Here is a 22,874-nt window from a genome sequence, read left to right as displayed (position 1 = left end):
TCATCTTTTTAACTTTCCTTTTTGATACATCCTCTTCAGAGTTTGTCATCATAGAATTTTTCCTACTATGTCCAAAAGAATGAGAAGGCTGCTTTCTAATCTCTTAATGTTTATCTTTTTATGTCTTAATACCTGCAGAAGGGTACGTCATGAGGGACACAAATGTGGATGACTGGGCAAAATGGAATGAGTTGAAACCCAATGCAGTTCCATCCATATTAGCTACTAAAATAGTCTCCAGACCAGTTGTGAAGCACCAAGCCACATGGGCAAAATCTAATTCTTCTTCTCTGCCTGGGATCACAGGAGTGATTTAGCCTTTTATGAAGCATGCACAATTGTTTGCATGGGACCCTGGAGAGGAACAAAGCTATCTCAGGAAACAGCCACCTCTCCATGTGAAACTTTTCAAATAGTGGGACACATTCAGGGCCATGGACTGTCCTGCTGTCAGTGCCAGGCTGAAGTCCCCCAAACTATGCCACATCACATGACAAAACAATACTCACAAATTATATCCTGTGATGATTTAACATTGGTATTGAGGAGAAAAAAACTTTGTGTACCACAGATTCTGTCTAGTATGTGACCTCTTTAGTAGAAGGGAAGAATTGGGAAGAACTGGTAATACAGAACTGGAACCTTTCAAGGTTCTGGACAGAGGAGTTGGACTCTTGAGCTCTTGGAAATTAGCCATGTCTGTTCTCCTCAGAAATCTGACCCCCTTATTTTTTCCTGATATCTAAATAAAAATATCCTAGAAATTGATGATACAGAAATAACACTGACTGAAAAAAAAAAATTACATGTTCCAACTTTCAGATTTTTGCAACAACAACAACAAAAATAAATTTTAAAATCTTGCTTATCCATTTGAAAACAGAACTTGGAAGCTCGGTAATCCTAGCAAAGTTCAAGGTATAATGTAAAAATTTGTTATGAAGAACTACTAAAAATGATTTTACATCACAATGTTAAAAGAAATTCGTTTGACCGTACCAGCTAGGAATTTTTTAACTACCCATAGTGGTTAAAAAAAACCCCTAACTTTTGTATATAGAAGGGTTGGGTTTCATTTGAAATTTTTTTGATATTATATCTACAATTTCCTATGCTAACAATTTTATAACCACTTTTCCAAGCAGAACAGCATTTAGATTTAAAAGCACGTATGGAAAATTCTCCTGTGGCTATAAATAAATTCCGTTTAGTTCAGAATGAAGTCATATAACCCATATAAGAAGGGACATGCAAAAGAAAAAAATTGTTAAAATTTTAACAGTCTCTGTAACATTAAATTATTTTTATAAAACAAAATGAAAGCTGGTTTCATAGTACAAGTTCCATGAAGACAGAAAATTCTGCATTGCAGAATCACCTCATATTTCCAATTATTTAAAATAAGACTGCAGTAGCAGAAAAAGATGGATGCAAGTCCCTTCCATCCTGTCAGTGTGATTAGAAAGATGGAATGGAGTCCACAAAAGGGGTGTATGGTGCGATAAGAAACAGACGTGGCTCGGTCACTCCTGCCAGAGGAAAACCGCTGCAGTACAGTGGCTTCCAGTGCAGCAACAAACCTTCTGCAGTGCTGGCAGGCAAGCAGCAGTGACTCAACAACTTCATCTGGGTTTGAGACAGTGCACACCAAACTTAAAGCAAAACCTTCTATGACACGGCAAGCACTTACCTCCATTCTTAAATCAACTCCTTAACTGTTACCAGCAGATGTTTTAAACATTGCACCATATCTATTTCCCAGCAGTCAGAGAGCACAGATTGCATTGGTCTATAGTCACTGCCAGGAGCTTGCTTTCCCCCTGCTTACTAATGCCTTTTCAAGAAGTTTGGAAGTAAGCCTACCATTTGTTGATGACACATGTGCTAGTCATTGGCAAGCCACCCCTTATTGTACAGTTTCTGTTTCATTTGAATAGCTCCACTAACAGAAAACATCTAATTTTTTTCTAGCTAGAGTTCCATGTAGTACAAACAGCCAAAAAATCCCCAACCTCTGGCATGTGAAGTGTTTGATTCAAACAAAATATCTAGTTTTTCCCTCAGATCTATTACACAAATTGGGTGTTTTGATGAAACTATTTTATTTTAGGTTGGTGCAGAGAGTTTAAATAAATATTCCTACTTTGCACCCCTCATGTGAAACCACTATTATCAGTTTCTAAGCAAAATATCTGTATGATCATAGCTTAGTCAAACACTGAAGAACTGAAGAATTATCTTATTCCTTTTGCAAGCTGATTCGTTTCTAAATGTCAGGTATCAACAGAACAGGATACTTTTGAATACTACTAAAAATGAGTAAAACATATAAGGGCACAGAGACCAGGAACAGACATTTGTTTTCATCTAATGATTTTGATCTCTCAGTGATTTGCTTTAGTGTTCAAATAAGTTCCTAGATGGCACTAAGCAAATTGTAATGGAAAATACTTGAAAGACCTGTAAAACTTGTTTCAGTTTATTCTTTGCAAATAAAGAGCAAAACAAGAAGGCACAAATAAATTATAAGATTTCAAAATCTCAAATGCTGAAGTTAAATTTCCTCTTTGATCCACCTTTGAGAAAATACTACTTAAAGCTAAGTCCTTGAAGAGACAACTCAGCTATAGCACAGTAACCATCATTCCACAAATTTGAATTGCTAAGAATGACGGAGTTTTCAATTCCAGATGGTACAAATAACAAAACACCAGTACAAAATGTTTGGTATTTCAAATTATGCAAAAGATTAAACCAAATTATAAAAATAAACTCCCCAATTGCTCTTTAGGGATCGCAATAGGAGGGACTACAGTGTTGCAAGAACTGCTGTTGGCATACGTTTTTAATAAGCAATATGTTAAATTACTGGTGGTATTTTGTTTTGGCCTCGGTGCCAATAAAAGGGCCAGATTTAGAACATCCACTTTAACCTTGAAACATCGAAAGAGCGGAGCCTAAATTTGCAAATTAATTTCAGAGCCCAATGTAGGCTCCTAAACATCTTCATGAATCCAGGCCTAGGTTTTTTGCCTCCGTTTAGGACACAGAGTCATCAGGTTATCAAAGCAAGGCTTTTTCCATACTACCTTAAGGCATTTTCTTATTTTGATTTCAGAGCTAATGGAGCTACTATCATTCCACTGAGGAAAATCAACTCAATAACTAAAAGGACCCTCATTACACATGCATTAAACATTTTAAGAAGTATTTGCTGATCCCTGTTTTTTCTGAATACTGCATCTAACCGTGTTCTAAAATTTCATAACATTTTCTAGGCATCACTGAACAGAGTCCTTTGTATATAGAGAAAATTAGAATATAAAGTAGAAGGATACTACTACAAGACATGTAGTTTTCCTAAATTGTGAAAAGACACAACTTCAAGCACTTCTGCAAGTGTCTCTTCATCAGATAGTGGTTGATATCCAGCAATGTCCTTCCAGATAATCCTAGCTCTTTTCCACTTCTGTATCAGTTCTGTCTCACTCATAACACATTCAGTTCCATACAGAAATACAAGCTACAATTTATCCTTCACAAAACAGAAGGACAGGTGGCACAGAAAAAGAAACATGAGTCACATGTAAGGCCTAGTGAGAGTAAGGTTGGAAAAGGGGAAGAAAGCACACAGGTCATCCTCTTCTGGGTAAACAAAGAGAAGTGAAAAAAACCTCAGAGATGCCCAAATGTATAAGATTTGGATTAGAAGGGCCTAGTTAACTAACCAAAAAGAAAGATTCAAACCCCCACATTTTCTATCCAACAGTGACCTGGCAAAGGAAGTATATAACTTCCATGAATTTTCACAGAATTCCCCAGGGAGCCAGTGGAGCAGACCCTGAAAGAGTAATCTGCTGTTGCTATCAACAACTGTCTAACACAATGCAAAGCCCACCTTCCTGACACACAGGAAAAAGCAGAGGTTGTACATTAAGGAACTGCACATCAAGGGGGCTCCTGCAGATTGCAGGGCTGAGGGTGGAAGCTGTCCTCTTCCTGCAGGTCCATTGACAGCAAGTAAGAACACTTCTAATTACAACTTAACGTTTTGTAACTTGCAAGAGATAAGTTGTAAAATTTGTTTAGACACTGTTCACACAAAGAACTTGCTTTGCGTTTTAGCTGTTGGCAGGATTATACATTCATCCCAGTAAAACAGCATGTTGAATTCAGAGTTAGACAAGCACAGGAAGGAAACTTTCACTTGTTTTCAAAAAATGCTATAGTGAATGGAGACTGTAAATTGAAAGTTAGACTATGAGCCCATTAATCACAGGAGTTTTTACAAGCAGTTCTCATTAATTTCATGGTGACGATTCATAAGTAATTGCAGCAGAACCTGGCACCTAAGTATTATTTTGTAACTTAAGAAATTAATTTTACCTTTAAAAATAGTAATTTTTTACAAACACTAGGCAAGTTTCAGACTTCTTTAAATTACTGACCATGGGTGTTTGAGCAAGAACATGCCAGCCTAACAATAAATTCTTTCAGAAGATTTTTTTGGCTTTTTTTTCTTTTTTTTTACCTGTTCTTATCCTCCATCTCCATTGTCTCTTCTTCTTTGATATCTTCTTGATAGGAACATGAAGCAGATATTTGATTTATAAATTAGAAAGTTATTTTTTAATCCTTTTTGCTTATCATCTCTTCAGTGGACACCAGAAAGCCCAAGCATATGGAAGTCAACTCAGTATTCACTCCATCCCTTATCTTCCCAAGATGTCTCTGTTATCTCCCCAAGATGTCTCTGTGCCTCACCAATTGCTACTTCTCTGGTTTTCTTTTAAAGCCACTTGCTTAATTGTTCACAGGAGTTCATTTTCTTATAATCAAGAACAGATGTAACAGGACAGATTTCAGAAAGCAAGGAGGTCTTCTTCACTTTCTTTAACTGAATTCAGGCTATATTCTTGTGCAATTGATTTGTATTTATCTTCTAGAAAAGAAGTGGAATTCTGGAAACTGCTGTTTCTGCTTTGTCTTCCTTTTTTGTCTGGAAGCAGGCACAGTTGGAAGAGTATTAGTGCGGCCTAAAATCTAACAAGTCTTCTCCATCACACCTGCTAGAAGATACTTCTTAACATCAGCTCAGGAATTCTGGAAGAAGAGACACAAGGGAAAAGGGGAGGGCCATTAATACAAAACAGAGTTGAACCAAAGGGTAAGAAAAAGCCATTTCCTTTGAGGGCATAGCTGCAGTTACCAGTATTGAGTGAGTCATGATACTAATTATAAACTGCCTTGTGCGTTACTTGTAGGCACACGGAGGGAGAGCTGACACAGAGCAGGGAGGTTTCCTGCTTCTCCTTCGGTTTAATACCATATGATCAGTATGGCAACAAGCACGCAGAGCTGTAAGTATGCTGACTGAATGGGTGTCATGGTTTAATGCCAGCTGGCAACTAAGCACCCAGCAGCTGCTCACTCACTCCCTCCCAGTGGGATGGGGAGCAGAACCAGGGAAAAAGGTAAAATCTGGGGGTTGGGATAAGAACAGCTTAATAATTGAAATTATTATTATGATTAATGTTAGTAAAAATGAAATAATGGAAATGCAAAAAAATACAACAAAAAGAGAGACGGAAATAAAACCCAAGAAAGAAAAGCGATGCACAAAACAATTGCTCACCACCCACTGACCAATGCCCAGCCCATCCCTGAGCAGGGATCCATCCCTCATGGCCAATACATCCCAGTTTATGTAGACAGCCTGACATTCTGTGGTCTGATGCATCCCTTCAGCCATTTGGGCTCAGCTGTCCTGGCTCTGTTCCCTCCTAGTTTCTTGTGCACCTCCTTGCTGTCAAAGCACAGAAAACTGAAAAGTCCTTGATTTAGAGCAAGCACTGCTGAGCAACAGGTACATCAGTGTGTTATCAACACCATTCTCACACTAAATTCAAAACCACAGTGCTATACCATCTACTAGGAAGAAAATTAACTCTATTTCAGCCAAAACCAGTACAATTGGCAACTATTGGAGGGTATCTATTCCTCTGCACTGTGTATTACAGTCTGGATATAAAATTATGCCATCCAGGAAAATAACAGGCTGGGCAGAACATTCATGGAGAAGGATTTTGCCCTTCTATTCAAATGGCTTGCAGCTAAGGGAAGAGATTAGCTAGCTTGCAATGACTTTCCACTGGGAGGATTCAAACTCTTCCCAGCTTATCCCCACTCCCAAGGTATATGGGTCAACATCTACCCTATGCTGCCTTTGGGAACTATTTCCACTGAATTTCTGTAGCACCAGAACAGTGTGTAAGTGAGGCAAAGCATGTGCTGTAAAGCTGCAGAAAACAATATACTACATTATTAAGTTATTACCCAAGGAAGATATGTTTAAGAGTACTGGAGTACTGACAGTGGTGTTCCATTATTGTTCTGCATCTGTGCAAATGTAAATCCTTCTCTGAGCCTCTGACAGTGTTGGCAAGTCTTCTCATAATGTGCAGTTGCGTATGTCCCTCTTCAAACAGCAATGCACAGTCATTCCTTCCTGAGCCAGAAAGGAAAACAACTGTGGCTAAATTGCAAAAGATGAATTAGATGCAAGCATGATACTGAAATACAAATGGTACGAAAAAAAGGGAAGTAGAATTTGTGGCTCGAATACTGTTGGTTTTAATACTTAAGAATTTTACCTACTCAGTAAATAAAGTGTCAAAATGTATGAATTCTGAATGCATGTTTGCTGTGACAAGCATCATGAAGAATTTAAGTTAGCATAATGTGTTATTAAGTGGCTTCAATATAAATTTTTCTTTCTGTAGATGCTGAGATGTATATCTACCTTATAATCCTAAGAAAAGTCCACACTTAAGTCATACTTAAATAATAAAGACCTAAGCAAAGGGCCTTGCAAATCCAGCCCCATTTACCCACATGTGAATGATTTCATAGAGGGCAAAACTATTGCAGTCCTGCTGCATAATGGGTTGCAGTTGGGAGGGGAGCACTAAGGAAAGGCATTTTAGCTGCAATGGAAATCCAGGCTCAAGAAGTCCAGGCACTACATGTAGATCCATGGTTGGAAGACAAGGGCAACTTATACCACTTCCCCTAAAAAGTCATTAGAAAAATCACACATGAAAAGCATTTCAAGTTATTTGAGCAGCTTCAATTGCCTTGAGGAACGATAAATGAAAAATATGTTATAACAGAAAGTAATAGAAAGCTAATTATGACTTTAAGAGACAGCCTCTCCATAATTAGTGAGTGACACATTTTCTCAGACTCCATTCTATTTCTAGGCTTGGTCTCTCAAAGATTGTCCTTTATTATGTCGCCCCTTGATATGTTACTTTTCTTGGTACTGACACACACTAGGAAAACAAAAATATCTTCTAGGATTTTTGACAATGACACCTTGTTCAGAAAATTGATAGCTCTAAAGTACCTAAAAACAGCCTAAAACTATTGATAGAATAAATAGTTTGCTTAGCAGAAAAGCACGTTACAGCACAGTGCAACGTGCCATCTCTACACCAGCAAATAATTCCAATAGTCCTCGAAGGGGTTTGGTCTTGCCAGCATAGATGTGACCAAAAGGTGTTTTCAGTTTGGTACCAGATCACATTACAGTCCTAGAAAGATTTCAACGCAGTCATGTCTATGCTGTCTCCCATGGTAAGAAAGAGAGCCAACTTGGCTGTCAGATAGCAGATACAGATTTATCCTGGCACACTTAACTTGCTGGCCTTACACTTCCCCAGTGCCTGAGCTGGTCATACAAGTTACCTTATACTTCTGTACGATACAGAGATGCAGCATCCAAGAACATTCTCTATCTGAATTTATTACTATAGCCAAGCATAAATCTAGCCTGGGGAAAAAAGAAACAGTTACAACCAACGCCTATGCCAATTTTCTAGTGTGGGATTTATTGCTTTTTAGGAGAAAACACCTTTGCTGGAGGATTTTATGTGTCTTTAACTGAATTTTGGTGGAGAATGTTTGGTAGTCAAAGTGCAAAAACAATCTTCAGCTTTGTGGATGCCTGTGATTAGTTGTAGGTAGGAGCCACAGGTATAGCTACACAAATACGTAATTTTGCCTGCAAACCAGGTAGGTGATTATATATATATATATATATACACTGCTACAGAAATTTTTGTTTTAAAAACCATTAGTGGTTATCTGATTATCTATCTGTTCACTCCTCATCCTAATTAATATTAGGATCAGTCTAAATGTTATACATTGAGTTCCTTTCCTCAATGATACTATCTAAATCAAAATTGTTAATAGTCCATCCAGCAGCATGAGAAGAATACAAGAACCATCAGAATTACTGAACACGATCCAAAGTTTTGAGTAGGGAATCTGTGCACAAAGTATTTCAGTAGCTAATACTTAATTTATGTTTTATACAGTCTAAAAGCACAAATTGTTCCTGTCAACACACAACTTATACTAGCAGAGTTCAAAATGCATTTCTATCAAATTAAATTCAAGGCCATCACACAACTGCAGGTACCACACAAATGTAAAGAGTCGCTTCTCAGAGATACCTGTTCTGCCGAAATTTGAGACAGACCTGACAAAGTGAAATATAATAATGTGCCAGCGAGCTAGAAATGATGGAAATAAAGTAGATATGCCCTTAGAATGTTAATTGTCTAGACAGTTTTGGTGTAGCAAGTTCAACTGAAATGAGTAGTCCACACCATCATCAGATATAAATCAGTGCCATCAGCAAAATATATGACTCTGCATTTATACTGTTATGCACTACAAGAGCTTTCATGCTTTATCACATAGAATTTTAAGATTTAAAATATACTGAAAGCATTCAAAAATGCCAATACTTTAAAAAAATTGTGCAACTGATAATATTAATGTTACAAATTCTGTATCATTAATGCTGTTTGTACTATAAGCAATAAAAATGCTGTACTCTTGTTGATTTTTATAAAGAGAAGAGAGTGATTGCAGCTGTACAAAAGTGATTGTTTTTCTAGAATGTGATGATTTTGATGCATTAGCACAGTAGGCATTGTTGCTTTTTGATGAAACACCACAAATGTAAGTACAAGGATAAAAATACTTAACAGATGAAAGTCAGGACAAATGCTGTAGTCAGTTTTTGAACCAAGTATTGCCTGTGTAATACTTGGACCTTTCCAAGGCCACACCAGCACCAGGAAGAGCAGCAGTTACTCCCTTTAGGATGGACATGAGCTGGCAAAGTGAGCTTGCAGCCCAGAAAGCCAGAGGTGTCCTGGGCTGCATCCAAAGCAGCGTGGGCAGCAGGGCCAGGGAGGGGATTCTGCCCCTCTGCTCTGCTCTGGTGAGACCCCACCTGCAGTGCTGCATCCAGCTCTGGGGTCCCAGCACAGGGAGGACATGGAGCTGTTGGAGCGAGTCCAGAGGAGGGGCACCAGGATGGTTAGAGGGATGGAGCACCTCTCCTACAAGGAAAGTTTGTGAGAAGTGGGATTGTTCAGCCTGGAAAAGGGAAGGCTTCATGGTGACCTAATTGTGGCCTTCCAGTACCTGAAGGAAGCGTACAAGAAAGATGGAGAGGGACTTTTTACAAGAGCATGTAGTAACAGGACAAGAAGAAATGTATTCAAACTGAAAGAGAGTAGCTTTAGATAAGATATTCTGGAGAAATTTCTTTACTGTGAGGATGGCGAGGCCCAGAAACAGGCTGCCCAGGGAAGCTGCGGATGCTCTATCTCTGGATGTCTTCAAGGCCAGGCTGGATGGGGCTCTGAGCAACCTGGTCTAGTGGAAGGTGTCCCTGCCCATGGCAGGGGGTTGGAACTGGATGATCTTTAATGTCCCTTCCAACCCAAACCATTCTGTCATTCTATGACCTACAGCAAGGTCCTGTAGTTCCCTCAAGCTGAGTGAACACCCTGTCCTGCTCTTTGCCTCACAGCAAGGCAGTCATCTGACAGTCACTGAAATTTATTAATTGTGAAAACTTCTCTTTTATTAAAAGAGAGAAGACAGCCTCCAGCAGCCGTCGGTGAAGGCATAAAGGTAAGTAGTAGTTCTGGTGTGGATGCATTTGTAGCACATACTGGAAAATATTTCAGAGTTACCTGAGCAAATAGAACAGCCACTAGCTCCAAAACCAGAAGCAGCCAAGCACTAACAATCCAGCACCGCAACGAACAGAACTGACAGCCCTATTGTTCTCAAGATTAATCCAGTATCTCTTCACAGCTCAATGCTGCAGGGATACATCAGCTGACCGTTATCTTAAGCCATGGAGTTGACGAAATTTGTCTCAGACATAAAAGAATAAGTTAACTGAAACCAAAAACAGGTCTTGTACCCACTTGATCTGTTTCTTTCTTGAAGGAGCAAAAGCAACACAATTCTTAAAACATAAATGTGCCCAACACAAGACCTGCCATATTTCACTTATGGAAAATGTGACTCAAGAAGTACAATTACACGCAACTATAGGAAAAGTCTAAAAATTACTTGCAATAATATGACTAAGTTTGATTCTATGGTATTCAAATGACCTTACAGTAACCATCTGGGACCATGTGGCTGAATTATGCATAAAGAGTCCTTTCATCAAATTCTGATGAAGTAAACTCATATCAAATGACAATGTCTCAAAGCAATTTTTTAGCAATGCATAGCAGCTGGAGGAAAAGGCTTTAAAAAAATCCCACGAAATTGAAAGAAAGGGCCATGTGGTTAAAACCTCACCGCTGTTCTCCAGAAATGTGGACATTTTAAGACCTTTTCTCTGAGACTGAAAGCAGTGGTTGCCATAAAAAAGGACAAGCAGAAGGAGAACCATTTGTGCTTAGTGTTGGTTCTGAATCATTTAATGGGTTTTCCAATGAAATGGGAAACTGACACTGTCTATGAACCATAATACAGAAGCCTAAAGGGCACTGCAATCACAAAGTTATAAACAATGGGCTATTAAGCTGAGGAAAAAATAGCAGGAATATGAGTTATGGCTTGACTGCACAATATGATGCCTTTAGAGATACACAGATTAATGATAAGCTCTTCTTGCCCTAAAGCAAGGTACACTAAGTCTGAGCTGAACACTAATTTCTAGTGTCTGAAACAGTCTGGACCATCCACTGTAGCAACACACTGTTCTGTGCAGACTTGCCAATGCAAGAGTTTATGAATTATCTTACAGTGGGGTGTCAGTCTCATGAATCCCTGATGAGAAACCAGAGGAAGGACAAGATAGGAACTAAGTCCTCATACAGAAAATACTAAAATCTCAGAATAATTACACAGTTTTTGTTGAACTCAGTCCCTGTATGTGATACAGGGCTGGAAGGAAAAGTAGTTGGTCAAGTGCTCTGAAAATACAATTCCACAGGAAGGAAAGGAACTGAGTACTTTTACAGATTTCTTTCTCTATGTTTTTTTAATTAGATTTTGTTTGGATTTAGCTACAAAAATATCTCCTTCAAGTCTTTTCTTCAAGAATAACCTGGAAAACTCACATCAATTTTTGGTTTGCAGCATTACTAGTGGCTGAAATACCAGCAAAACCAAACACCCTTCTTGGTTACGTAAGGGCGCTGTACTGTGCTGTCCACAGAAAACCATTGTAACAGATATGTGAAGTCTCAGAGTGCACCTAAAGTACACTTTGCAGATAAGCACTTCAATTGAAACAGTAACTAAACTTACTCTGAAGATGAACTTAGAAAGAATATTTATTTACTATAAGGTCAGTTATGCCCTAAATGCATACCTGGTATTTGGATACCTAATCCTGGTATCCAAATTCCTTATGTATTGCCTCCTCCACTGTAAGCTAACAGGCAGTTCAGGCTTAGGTATACTGAACTATACTAAATAAGAATATTTAATCTACTTGGTTTAGCTGTACACAAATAACTCTTTGTTTACATTCAAATGTTTGGAGCAGAAAAAAATACACTGAGGAAATTTTCTTACTTATTAAGTAAATCAAACTCCAAATAATTACAATGAGTAATACATATATATGGAAAGTTATCCTTTCACACATTGTATCTAAAATAATTTTTGTTTTTACCCTCAAGTGAAGGGTTTAGCTATGTCCAAATCTTGCTACTGATCTTACCTCAACATTTCAATTAAGAGCAGATGGGCTCAGATCTTTAAAAAAATTATCTTCAATGAGTAAAATGAGTTGGTGTTTGATTTAGACATTACCATTCCCTGAACGCTATTAATATGATAGGCAGCCTCACTACTCTCTCTGGCCAAGCATTTTCCCCTTTGGTCATCTTGCAGCACAGAGGGCCAGGAAGGAAGGATGCTAACCTGATGATAAGAGTAGCTGTGTTCTTGGTTGGACTTTCTGTCTTCTAAGGACAGTTCGGGGTCTTTCAAAATTGTTATTATTATCATCATCATCACCATTATTGCAATGAAGATTGGAAAGAATTGCTTATCACAGTAATTTCAAGTGTGGAAATACTTTTTTTTGCTCTCACTAAATGAGTATTTATTATCATATGGAGGTTGCCCCTTTTGTTTACAGTCATGTGAATTCAGGAAAGATTGATAGCCACAAACACTAACCTGTATCAGATGTACATAAATCTGATTGATTGATTATATGGATGTATTTTGCAGTATCTCATTCTTAAAAGTTGGAGTTAGATTGAAATTCTTAGACTACAACTCAGAAATCTGCATTTGACCGACAAAAGCGTGACTAGGGAATTTCAAGTCTACAGTTACAGAATATTCCAAATACTTTCATGGAGGGGAAGATATTAACTACTCTCAAAGGAGCATTTATGAAGCCAAACCTTCTCTAATACTTATCCTGGCCTCAATTACTCTTGTGAAGAACTTTTCTTCACATTGAGTTACTGGAAAGCTTATGATGAGGTAATCTTGATGACATCATGAGCCTGCCAAGTCATTCTGTCCTTCGGGAGGTATGAGATATGCAGACAGCCCTAGGCTGAGGGATCTCCAGGTGAGACACGTGTGTATTGCTGGCATAAACACATCTGACAAAACTCAGCTCTGATTCATCTTGTCAGGAACAGCAGTTCTGGACTGCAGGCCGTGCACAGTGCACTTCTTCACCGAACAATGCATCTCCTACCCTGCCATAGCTTCCAAGTGATTTCTGGGCACAGTTTGAGATATGGCCTTTTACTTAGCCTCGTTCACAACCTATTACAGAGCAAGGTAACAAAGGCAAGTAGCATTCCCTTTTATTTTTATCATTCAACGTGGGAACCAAGATGATACGGCTAGCAGAAAAAAGTGCAGAAACTGAAATTCCCTAACTGAAGTAGGAATTAAAGTTAATTCACTCTAATTGGAAGAAATTAGATTATCCCTGAAATTGCAGTTTTTGCAGAAAATATTTTTAATGAATCAGAGATAAGCACTACATAGTGGGAAAAAGTGTTCTGGGCAACTACAGATCCGTTGTGCATCATCAGTAGTGCACTCATACATCTCAGATTTGCTAAATGTAAGAGTATAAACCAAAAATTAATGGATACCTTAAGAAAAAATTGCCTTAGTGTGCTCTCCTAAAACAGAAACTCACTGTTGTTCAGTCAGCTGGCAGAGAATTTCAATGTTGATGTTGGTGATTTTGTTCTGTTTGCTTGCACCCGAGCATACCACAAGACTGCTCAAATAAAGGTAGAAGAGCAAAACAGATCAATTTTGCCTTGCACCGAGACATACCACAGGACTTTCTGATTTAGGCCAGGGAGCAAAATATTTAGTAAAAACTGTTTGTTTGATATAGTAGGACTGTAATATAAAATCTAGAATAAAGGAACCCAATCTGCAACTATTAGAAGGAATCACATAATTCGGAATCTACAGATACATCACGGCCACCTGAACAAATAGACCAGACCTGTGAAGAGAGGAGACAAGAGAAAGTATGACTTTGGACCAGGCTGATCCTGACCTATGGAAAAGTGTAGCAATACCCCCTCTTTTGCCCAGCTGGTGATGCTGTTTGATGCATCCTGGGATGGGGTTTGCCCTCCTGGCTGCCAGGGCTCACTGCTGACTCCCACTGAGGTGCTGCCCATGAGCACCCCCAGATCCCTCTCTGCAGGGCTGGTCTCCAGCCACTCCTCTCAGGGTTTGTACTTGTGCCTGGCATGACTTCATCCTGGGTGCAGAAAACTGGCATATCAGATACACACCAGCTCATCGCGCTCAAGATCAGAACCAGGCTAGATCTGGGCTACGCATCCAGTGGGCACCCCTTCTCCCAGGTCTCTGTGCCCCCTAGGACATCCCAGTGATCTTGAGAGGTTTGTGGGAGCTTTGAAGAAACAAGGTTCATTTTAGGCCAAAAGACCTGAAATAATGGTTACATTGCATAAAAATGGTACTTCTATAGCACAAAGTTGCTGGCACAGACTTAACTCTGTCTCCATGACTGGTGTTAAGGAGAGAGGCAGGTCCATAAGTAAGGAGTGGGGAATATTTTGCAGGCTATCTTCTTTCTCCAGAGCAATTCCACAGGGTAACCAGCCAAATTTCCCTGCAAAGGACAGGGAGCTGTGTCAGAAACAGACACAAGAGTGAGACGAGCTCTGATGAGTGCTGTTCATATACCTGACAAAGGGTATTCAGACCAACAGATAAATACTTCTGAAGTGTTTGTTGCATGGCTATTTTTTCTTCTTCAGTTACTGATGTTAATTTAAAAGTTCTTTTTCTCTTTATTTCCTTTTTTAAGGAATTTAATTTAATAAAATAAATAAATAATAAATAAAATAAATTTAATAAATAATAAATAAAATAAATTTAATTTAATAAAAAAATTAGAAAGAGATTTTTATGATCACTGTGTACTTGTACAAGTATGGATAGAATTTGACAGACATGACCAGAAGTGGTTTTTTCTCTATGTCATTTGTCAGCCAAAAATCATGACAAATGGTATGGCATTTTCTGTCTATTACTAGTATGCTTCTAAGCAGGGAATCCATCTGTATTAATTTCTACTTTGTAAGTGGGGGGAGCTTGTCTCTAAACTGGGACACACTATGCTGAAAATTTTTGACTAGGAATGCCAAATGTTGCAGAAGCAAGGAGATTAACACAGATCTGGCTTGATACAGCATACCAAGACAGTATGGAGGAAATCTTTTAAAAGCTGAGACTACAAGTCATTTGCAGATGCTACAAAGTGTGAAAAGCACTGAAATATCACCTGTTTATGTAGCAGGTGCCATTCATGACAACTGTTGCTGAAAAATATCCTTAAACTCTGCCAAGATTTGCTGTGCCCATGACTGGACACCTCTTCCTTCTCTTCTATTGCTTCACAACATACCCAATTCTACACATTACTTTCTAGAAGAACATTTCAATGCCCTTTCTTCCCCCCCCAATAAAAATGCCAAAAACGTGGCCTAACACTGAAAAAAAATGACCAAGGGTCTGAACATGGACTTCTCAACACAAGAAATAGCCATAACATCATTCACAAACAGCTATATTAAGCATCAGGTGCTGCATAAATAAATAAAGCTGCATTCGTGAGTGTCTGCAGAGTGTTTTGAACTACTTGATTAAACTTCACCTTATTAGTGAAAATTATAATTAATGAGGAGCTTATAACAACAAGTTCTCTCTGCGAGCACTACAATAAGAAGAAAGAAATGAGAAGCACACTTTAGATTGCAGTTACCTTGCTAATAATTAATAAATAAAGCCATGCTGAAAGGGTATGTGGAAGATCTTTATATTATAGAGTTTAGGTTGACCAAAAAACCCACGCACTTTGTTCTATTATTTCTTGGGGTTTTTTAAGACTTCATTGTTACTTGAATTTTACATTATGAGAGACATGCCAAAGATCAAGATAAAAGGTCAAGCAGGGGGCCCTGGGATAAATACACTTAAGGAAGTCTAAGCAATTTTGTTGCTCCATTATGTTCCATAAATTAAGCTGGTGGCTTTTCCATCCAGCTATAACATTAGTCCATTAGCTGAAGAGGAGTCAGAGTCCTTCTCATTTATTATTTATAAGACAGGGCATGCATGACTTGTCTGACATCATCCTTGTCACAGCTAATGAGAAACTGCAATAAATCCGTCTTTGTGGATCTCTCACAGAAGATATGAAAAATCTTAGATCTAATAATCCATTTTTCTGCAGTAGGGAAGGGCTTGCTAACCTACACAACTAAATAGATTATTGTATATGATTGTGTCCCACTACTGCTGTTTGAGGGATGTTCCTGCATCCATATGCATACATTGTATAAACATCAAACAACCAGCATGAGTCAAAGAGAGGTTTTTACCATCAACAGGAATAACCAAAACAAACCAGAAAGCAACTTAAGCAATTTAAGTTCTTCAGCTCTTAAATCTACTTTATTACGGTGGAAAGACAGTGCTAGGCTGAGATCCTGAATGGCACAGAGTGGGGTAACACAAGCCAGTGCCAAGATCCAGGGAAGTATTTCCAATGCCAGTCCAATATGAACATGAAAGTAGTGAGCTGAAAAATATTGGCACCTGGAATGGGGCTTTACATCACTCTATAGTGCAAAAATCATCCTCCAGTGCACATCTTGCTCTCTCTCTTACCCATGGACTGCTCTAGACAGAGAGCCTGGCTCAGAACACGCAGGCAGGAGTTTGGCTGCACCTCTAAGCACAGAGAGCTAAGGACCTGAGCATTTTTTAGTTCCCTACCTCTTATTTAGCAGTACATCTGTGGCCTGGAGAGTGGTACTGCCAGAGGATTGGGACAGGCTGGGGACATTGCTATTATAAAAAACCTCACAGGAGTTGATCAGAAGTGGTGAGTCATGTAGGAATTGTCCTGGTATGGAGACAAAGAACAATATGGAGGGAGAAATTTGAGAAGGAAGGGGAAGGTTTACAGAGGGCATTTTATGGGGAAAATGCAGGTAGCATAAGCAAGGATCGAGGGCACGGTCCTGCAATTCCCCTTCTCTCCCAAGAGGTCTCCAGACATCTGACATTAGCAATTTCTTTCATAGTGTGAATGATTTTATGGGACAGGATTTGGCGACAGCTGGTGCTTTCTTATAAAGCATATCAGACCACTCTGAAGCTACTATCACATTCCCCAGGATCTCAGCTTACACTGGTTAAAATCTGACAATAATGTTGCTGTTAATTCTGCAGAGCTCCACATTTCACCATATATAACTAACAAAGATGTAGGCAAATTAGCCTGTCCTAAAATGAAAAAAAGGTACAGGCTGTTCCTTTTGCTTCACTGAAGCTTTAACTAAAACTCTGTTGTGGTTTAATCCCAGACAGCAACAAAGTACCCTACAGATGCTTTACTCACCCATCTTACCCCAGTGGGATGAGGAGGAGAATCAGAAAAAAGGTGAAACCCATTAGTTGAGATGAAAATAGGTTAAAAACTGTAATTAAACAACAGTAACAATAATCATAAAATTTTTCATTGTTATTATAGGAATACAACAAAAAGAGAGACAGAAACAAAACCCAAGCGAACCAAGTGATGCACAACAGTTGCTGACCAACGCTCAGCCCATCCCTGAGCAGCAATCAGCCTCTCCCTCAAGCTCATATACTGGGCATGACATTCTATGGTACGGAATATCCCTTTGGCTAGTTTGGCACAGCTGTGCTTGCCATGCTGCCTCCCAGATTCCTGTGCACCTCCTTGTTGGCAGAGCATGGGAAACTGAAAAGTCCTTGATTTAGAGAAGGCACTACTTAGCAACAACTACAACATCAGTGTGTTATCAACATCATTCTCATACTAAATCCAAAACACAGCACTGTGCCAACTACCAGGAAGAAAATTAACTCTATCCTAGACAAAACAGCAATTTAAATACTAACATTGTTACTTCCTTCCTCATGGGAGACCAGAGTGCTGAAGCTCTGACCTTTTCTATTTTCCACCAGCTGTCATATCCCAAATAAGTGGTGATTGGTATATGCAGCCAGCTGTATCAGTCTCCTGTAAGAAATAAAGAAACCAAACCTTACCACTGAGAGGAGCCTGAGGTACATTCATTCCCCCCTGTGAGGTTGCCAGAGGAGATCAAAACACCTGCCCCATCCTCTCATGAGTGTAATCATCACCTATCAGAAATAATACCTTATTTTGGTTTCACCTGGGTGGAGAAAGTTTCCACAGGTAATTTTAGGGAAGACAACTAAGCCTTATTTATTTCTAGTCTGACCTTCATGACTGCACTTTTTTTGCACATAAACACAGGTAGGTGTATTCACACAGGCAATGTGAAACCTTCCTTTCTCACATAAGTCTGGTTTACCTCCATCACAACCAGCAACACACTTGCTAAAAATTCCAAACCATGGCCATCTTCTGCTGACCTGATCAAAAAGAAGATGAAAAATACTAATGAACTAGATCACCCCATTAAATACTTAGCTCAAGACTGCTAAAATGCAAATATATCCATTAAATACACACTTAGAAGAAAAATGTCGACCTACTGTACCGAATTAATGTGAGTTGTGATATTTCTTAGCTGAGGCAGAAATAACTGCCGAATAATTGTGTGTATAACAAAAAATATTGCTAAGTGAATTAACACTTATTTCAAAAAAAACTAAGCCTTCCAAAGGATCAAATATTTAAAAATCTGACATGCATGTTTTCAATTCTGTATGTTGCTCCAAGGTTTCATACAAACTGAGCAACTAGACACTGTTTAAAACCTTCAAGAAAATGCTCTTTTGCCTTATAAAAGCCTACACCTTTGTATATTTTAACATAAAAATGCATCTATTGTTTTAGAAACTCTGCTTTTGAGAACAGGGTCCAAGGAGCCCTCAAAATTGGGAAGTATAATGACCATGGGCTAGTTTTAGATATGTGATATATCAGTTTTTCCTGGAACTGCTGCTGTGTTTCCATTAACTTTACAGGGAGCATCAGGAAAATATGGTCCAAACTTGAGCACCTTAGGTCCTCTGTTTTATACTTTATAAATCTGTGCCTGTTACCTTGGAGGTCATGAAAAATCACATCTAAGAAACAGGAAAACAAGAAAGAAAGAAGGACAGAGAAACAAAAGGTTTTTGAGTTGGCCCCAAAAATGCCGAATTCATCCATGTAATTCTGCCGAAAACAATGGAAGTACACAGGAACTGAACTTTTCCCACTGTGTTTACACAACAGTAAGCAGCTTGTAAAACTATTTTATCCAATAGTCCTTCACATTTTTAGTAGGTGAACAGAAATTTGCTGTGTGAGACTGAGGGGTTTTTTTATTATTTCTGTATTCTTGCAAACGATTACTTTCTTAATCTTTGGAAATCCTGTTTCCAACCAGGGATTCTGCTTGGTGTTGAGAGGGTGACAATCCTGACACAGAAGAGGAAGGGACAAGAATGAACACTGACACTACCAAGCTTCAGCATTCACAATCACTGGTAGAGCACTCCCCAGGTAACAATAATTTGCTTTAAGCTCATTAAGGGATAAATTTGGCTTCTTATAACTCAGTTTCTAGTAGCAAGCAATAAAAAGTTGTTTTGCAAATAGACAGCTGATGGAGCTCTAATACCTCTGGGAATACAAGGCAAGGGCAACTTCAAAAGCAAACTTCCCTGTGGGTTCCTCAGTGTGAGGGAGGCTCTGCCTTACATCCCCACCAAGGTGATCAATGAGATGGGGCAGAAGTGTATTACCTGCAGCGCTCAGTATCAGGAGCTGCAGTTCTGCCAGGTCCCAAAAGAGATGCACAAAAGAAGGCTCCTCCTTGCAACAGCTACTCACCCTCCTTAACAGGCCCACACAGGCTGCTCATCACAATTACCCTGCTGTCACCTCCCCTGACACCGGAGTGAGATCTCCCGGAGGTTTCTGCAGGAGCTGCGTAAGTACCAAGGTGCAGCTGCAGAGGACATCAAATAGATTATATTCTCTGGCTTAGAGCAAATCACCATGGCTTTATGCAGAAGAAAGCAAAATTAAAGTAATAAGCAAATACTCACTACTTTGGTTTATTCACTCTGCTGAGATGCGTAGTTTTGGCTACAACAAAAAATTTTTTCTGATTACCAAAAAAAAATTTCTGAGAAATTCAGTGCAGTAAGCTTGCCCTAGCTCTTTTTTTTTTCACTTGTTTTTAAAGCTGTACTAGATCATTAGGGCATATGCAGAATAAAAAGCAGCAAATCATTTGCCAAAGAGAAAGACACTGGATTTCTGTAAGAACAAATATTTTAAAATATATACATCTACTTCAGCTACCAAAGATAGGAAAGTGTACATTCCTTTGAGTAATAAATCATACTTGGCACTCCCTTTGGGAGAGCTATGTTAAGAACTAGTCTCCCAATAGTAACACACGAAGCTATTGGAATTTCATAAGCTTTCTACAACTGCATACAAGAGAAAAAAATTAAAATAAAGCAGTTGGCATGAAGTAAGTTTGTTTAACAAATAATTTTAAGATTTTTTTTTTTAATTAAGTCAGCCATTGGAGTGTGAAAAAATGTATTGTGTATCCCTGCGTTTGAAGGCAGAGCTGAAATTCAGCGAGAGGCCTTTGCACAGGGAGGGTGGTGCTGCAGCAATCTGATAGCACATCTATAGAGCAGAGCCCAGATAAGCCATCGGGAAAGGAGAATAAGCTCATGTGAGAAGTCCTTCTCTTCACCCACCCTACCCACACACTGCAGCCTGTGAGTCACTCAAAAATCCTGTCGAGACACAGACAACACAGCTATTTGCTTAAATACACTATGAAACATGTCGCAGTTAATGCTTTCTCCACCCTTAAGTGCTAAAAGCATCAGGATACCCATGAAACATCTCCCACAAACAACTGCAGTGACCACGGGATCTGCTCCTGAGCTCGTACTTACATTACAGCATCGGCCGGAACAAAGCTCCGCATTTAACTACTTCTTCGTAAACTGCTTCCACATGCATGTCTGCTCATTGTGCTATTCCTTCCATTGATTGCTTGTGTTTGACAGCATCTGGACTGCAAAATGATCCTTTGCCCCCTCTTTTGCAAAATCAGCAGGCTGCGGAGAGATGCGTGACCACTGGTGCAGCCGATGTATCCAAACAGCCCAATGCAGCAGAGGCTTTAGCTCCCCCTTCCCAGCCTGGTTTTTTTTTTTTTTCTTTCTTTGTCTGTGTGGGGTTTTTTTTAAAGAGATATGGTCCTGACTAACCTCCGGTTTCGGGAGCACAATACAAGCTCCAGGCGCGGGGCAGTCAAACAGATGTGGAATGATACCAAGACAGAAGGCAAAAATAGCACAAGTTTAAGAGATGTTGCTCAAGGCATAACATGTATTTGAACTGTTGCCTGTAACAGATCCAATTTTCTGATTGATTCTGTTTAATTTAATTGTTTCTTGACATTTTGCTGCATTATTTCTTCACTTTTTGCATTTTTTTCTGCTTACACAATAGAACTAATAGGTTTTCTGCTTATTTTTTTCACTCTTCAACTCTCCTGTGTCAAAGAATGTTCACATTTTAAATGTTCACAATTTGAAGAACTCCTCTGTTAAAACTTTTGTCTGTATAGCAGTTTTAGCAAATATCTTTACTGTTTTGCCTCTGTTTTGCCCATGACATGTTATGCTCACACTCTTTAGGACTTCCTTAAATTAATTTTGTCAGTCCTGATTACATTAAAATGCAGAAGTCTGCGGGCTGCCAGTGGCATCCTGAGTTTGGTTTCTCTTTTCCAAGCTGGCACAGGTAGCTGTTAGCACTTCCACATTTTAAAACTCATCTCCTTTTTAACTTCACATTCATATTCCTATTCATGTGATCAACTGCATAAAGCAGACCTCAGCATTTAAGGCGTTTCTAAGATTTTTCATTCTCTCCCCTTAGTCACTCATGTTAACCTGTCAGGTTGTCCTCCAGGAAAACCAAGAATCCTTTCCTTTGAGACCCCTTCTAATCTTGCCAGTTGTGTTTCTTTTAATTCCACGTCCAAGTGTAGAATGCTGCCCCTCCTCTTGATCCAGCAGCCTACTGCCAGAAACACATCATTCCAACCCGTCAGTCTTCATTTAAAATGCTGTACTAACACAGCAGTTCAAAAGAGCTTCAGGACTGGCTGAAAGGATGAGATTAGGGATTTCTAGGGAGTCTGGGTCTCTCTTTTCCCTCTGCAGTCCTGAGCTGCACAGGTGATGCACTAGAAATAGCTTCTCGACAGGGTAATGTCAGCAGAGGCAGAGAAAACAAAGTGCTAATGCAGCTTTGTACAGACAGAGGACTTCTCCTTAAAAAACTCCTGGACTTTACTACAGCTCTGCCGCTTTTGGTTAGAAAAACCTGTTTTGCTGTCAAGGAGCTGAGGCTGACTACTCTCATGTTGAAGGTCAAAGTAACGCTGCAAACACTGAGAGGCTATTGCTCCATTGTATAAAAGGAAATATTATTCTTCCAAGGAAAAGAAGTCTGTTTCATATTAAAGTACATCTGATAGTAAGTGAAGTTACTTGTGTTATCAGAAGAAATTTACCAGAGGAGGTCAACATCCTTATATTTGGAGTCCTGAAAAGCCAAGAGGAATTGGGCATAAGTAAGCAACAACACTGTCCTTACAATATTGCTTTTTGTTGCATAGAGATCAAGGAAAACACAGTTTTCTGGTCATCACATCTCAGCTTTAGCCATAGAAACATTAAGAAATCCTCTCTGAGTTCAAGTAAACAAAAGGACATTGTAACCAGGCAGAGCAGACTGTTTAGCCAGGAAAACATGCAGTGCCAGTCTCCAAAACATTGCCCCTCTGAATAAGCTCCTGCAGCACAATGATCTCACACAGCTGTCGTGTTGCTCCTAAGTTTCACTGCCGAAAGGATTGACCCCAATGCAGTGGCACGCTGAGAACGACCTTCCTGACCAGGGCATGCGTGTCAGCTGCAACTGCCCGTGGCCATGC

General features: G+C 39.2%; 1 long non-coding RNA gene across 3 annotated transcripts; it reads right to left on the bottom strand.

Moving 5' to 3' along the window:
• Window positions 1–2,451: 2,451 nt before the first annotated feature.
• On the bottom strand, window positions 2,452–21,081 carry LOC108445858. 3 transcript variants are annotated; one of them, XR_001860886.1, is made up of 5 exons: window positions 20,818–21,081; window positions 19,942–19,981; window positions 19,724–19,841; window positions 17,812–17,932; window positions 2,452–5,103 (listed from the first exon to the last, which is right to left on the bottom strand). It is a non-coding gene; the product is annotated as an uncharacterized LOC108445858 (long non-coding RNA). The 3 variants fall into 3 exon arrangements; XR_001860887.1 differs by lacking the exon at window positions 19,724–19,841 and having other exon boundaries at window positions 20,818–21,080; XR_001860885.1 differs by lacking the exons at window positions 19,724–19,841; window positions 19,942–19,981 and having other exon boundaries at window positions 20,818–21,078.
• Between the last annotated feature and the right edge of the window lie 1,793 nt (window positions 21,082–22,874).

The sequence above is a fragment of the Corvus brachyrhynchos genome, unplaced genomic scaffold (genome assembly GCF_000691975.1).
Source record: "Corvus brachyrhynchos isolate BGI_N302 unplaced genomic scaffold, ASM69197v1 scaffold363, whole genome shotgun sequence".
Taxonomy (NCBI): Eukaryota; Metazoa; Chordata; class Aves; order Passeriformes; family Corvidae; genus Corvus; species Corvus brachyrhynchos.
Note: the sequence above shows the minus strand (reverse complement) of the source record. Positions and strands in the feature narration are given on the sequence as shown.